Raw genomic sequence first — 2898 nt, 5'->3', positions numbered from 1 at the left:
TCACTATTACCGCATAACTCTTCTCTTTCGTTTTCACTCGTTTTCACATTCACTTCCTGTACCTTTTCAATCACGCTCTTTTCAACATTTTTCGCACTCACGCTCGCATAGCTCATTCCACTTCCGCCGTAGGCTAAATCCCGACTCGCTCAACGCATACACTCATCCAGTTTCCCCTGTATTCTCTCATTTTTGCACAACATTTTCATCATCTGTTCCTCATATTCTCTCACAATGTCCAGTATTTTCTCACTCGCACTCTTTGAAATTTTGTTCGTCTCCGTAAACAGGAATTTACGGAGTCTCGCACCAATTACTCTCATACACGCTATCTCACTCACTTCCGCAACGCTCTCATTCTCTCCCTCATTCATTAATCAAAAACGAAAGTTAGAGGTTCGAAGGCGATCAGATACCGCCCTAGTTCTAACCATAAACGATGCCAGCTAGCGATCCGCCGAAGTTCCTCCGACGACTCGGCGGGCAGCTTCCGGGAAACCAAAGCTTTTGGGTTCCGGGGGAAGTATGGTTGCAAAGCTGAAACTTAAAGGAATTGACGGAAGTGCACCACCAGGAGTGGAGCCTGCGGCTTAATTTGACTCAACACGGGAAACCTCACCAGGCCCAGACACCGGAAGGATTGACAGATTGATAGCTCTTTTTTGATTCGGTGGGTGGTGGTGCATGGCCGTTCTTAGTTGGTGGAGCGATTTGTCTGGTTAATTCCGATAACGAACGAGACTCTAGCCTGCTAATTAGGCGTACCTTATAGTATCGCGAAGGCCCCCGGCTTCGGCTGGCGGGTTTTTACTACCAACGTACAAACAAATCTTCTTAGAGGGACAGGCGGCTTCTAGCCGCACGAGATTGAGCAATAACAGGTCTGTGATGCCCTTAGATGTTCTGGGCCGCACGCGCGCTACACTGAAGGAATCAGCGTGTGTTCCCTGGCCGAAAGGCCCGGGTAACCCGCTGAACCTCCTTCGTGCTAGGGATTGGGGCTTGCAATTGTTCCCCATGAACGAGGAATTCCCAGTAAGCGCGAGTCATAAGCTCGCGTTGATTACGTCCCTGCCCTTTGTACACACCGCCCGTCGCTACTACCGATTGAATGATTTAGTGAGGTCTTCGGACTGGTGCGCGGCAATGTCTCGGCATTGCCGATGTTGCCGGGAAGATGACCAAACTTGATCATTTAGAGGAAGTAAAAGTCGTAACAAGGTTTCCGTAGGTGAACCTGCGGAAGGATCATTAACGTTCCGGAGGTCCTGCTCTGCGTCGAGAGTCCTCTCTTTTGGGAGATACGCGCGCTCGCAGCAGTCGGCGACTGAATGGACGCGCTGAAAAGGCGCTCTCAGAGAAAAAGAAAATAACGGATTTGACGGAATTGGTTGTTGTGTTTTGATATAACGACGGACGCCGTCGCGACTCTCTGACCGAAAGTAGTCGGCAAGCAGAGCAGCGCGCCCGGCGGTGTTCGACGACGATTCGGAGCAAGACGCTTCGCGATCACGCTCGTGTGTGTGCCATTCTCCGGCCACACACACACAGAGCGTCGATTCGGCGTTGAGCGCGAACCGGTGGTAACCTATGCCCGCGCACGCGTGTGTGCAGCACCCACGACGTTCGTCGACGCGCGACCTACCCGTTGTCGCGGGGCAGCGGTCAGCGTGCCGAGAACACACGGTGTGCGACCGCGAGTGCCGAGCGAGAGGACCCCCATATATTATTATAATATATATATAACACAGAGAAGGGATCGATGATATTTCGACCAATCTGTCAACTGTGTCGGTCCGACGGTTTCTTCAAAGAGCTTCCGCCCCGGCTCTCCCGTTGCGGGAGAGACGCTCCGAACGAGAAACACACAACTCTATCTTTGTGCCGTAGCCTTCCCTGGCGGGAGGCGGCGGTCCGCGCGCGTCCTCGGACGCGCGCGGACAGGCTGATCGAAGAGCCACCACGATTATTCTCTCTCTCTCGTCCGAGAGAAGAGACCACGATGGTTGAACGAGAAGCGCGTTTCTTCGCGAACGCAAAAATTTCGAACGATTACCCTGAACGGTGGATCACTTGGCTCGTAGGTCGATGAAGAACGCAGCTAATTGCGCGTCAACTTGTGAACTGCAGGACACATGAACATCGACATTTCGAACGCACATTGCGGTCCACGGATTCAATTCCCGGACCACGCCTGGCTAAGGGTCGTTTTAGTACCCCTAAACTGCTTGCGTCCGAAAAGCGCGCACGGCCACGACGCGGGCGACCAGAGAATGGCGCGCGCGTCGCCTGTGCCCTGTGCAACGCTTACAATGGGCGTACGAGCGATCGTTGGACGTTCGCCCGAGGTGTCTGTGCCGCGCCGACCGGCCGCGGTGCAAATCCTGGCGTCGTCTGAAATGACACACCGAAATAATAATAATGAGGAGGAGAAGCGCACAAGCGTGTAAAACGTTGGCGAACGCGCGCCCAGAGAATGCTGCGCGAATTAAGAGGGGGAGCGTGTTTGTGTATCCAAGTCGTGTGTGTACGCGAGAGCCGAGGAGAAATGGGATGAGAGTAAGAGCGCGCGCGAAGGGAGCAACAAACGGCCAAAAAAAGGGTCAGAACGGTGAATGGCACCGCTTTCCCTAGAGCGGCGCGTGCGTCGTTGTCTCCCGAAAGTAGGTAGCGCTTGTCTCACCGTCTCTCCTCTCCGTACATCACACAGACTGACCGGACTGCTCTCGCACTCTGTGCCGCGTCTCTCGGTGCGATAGCGCTCGCGCGTCTTATGCCGAGGCGCCCTTGCCCGCACACATAACGGTATTACGGAGAAATATACGGCGCGTCGTCGTCCGGCGGAGAGAGCATTCGTAATCCTTTACCTCTTTACGGAGAAGGGTTTTGAATCGCGAC

General features: G+C 53.9%; 1 non-coding gene and 1 pseudogene across 1 annotated transcript; both read left to right on the top strand.

Moving 5' to 3' along the window:
- Positions 1 to 517: 517 nt before the first annotated feature.
- Positions 518 to 1246, top strand: LOC146720478 (small subunit ribosomal RNA; annotated as a pseudogene; the record flags this gene model as incomplete).
- Positions 1247 to 2053: 807 nt separating this feature from the next.
- On the top strand, positions 2054 to 2208 carry LOC114933759 (5.8S ribosomal RNA). Its single transcript, XR_003820147.1, has one exon. It is a non-coding gene; the product is annotated as a 5.8S ribosomal RNA (ribosomal RNA).
- Positions 2209 to 2898: the final 690 nt, after the last annotated feature.

Source organism: Nylanderia fulva, unplaced genomic scaffold (genome assembly GCF_048542155.1).
Source record: "Nylanderia fulva isolate GAGA-0341 unplaced genomic scaffold, ASM4854215v1 Scaffold686, whole genome shotgun sequence".
Taxonomy (NCBI): Eukaryota; Metazoa; Arthropoda; class Insecta; order Hymenoptera; family Formicidae; genus Nylanderia; species Nylanderia fulva.
This window is presented reverse-complemented; position numbering and strand designations above follow the sequence as displayed.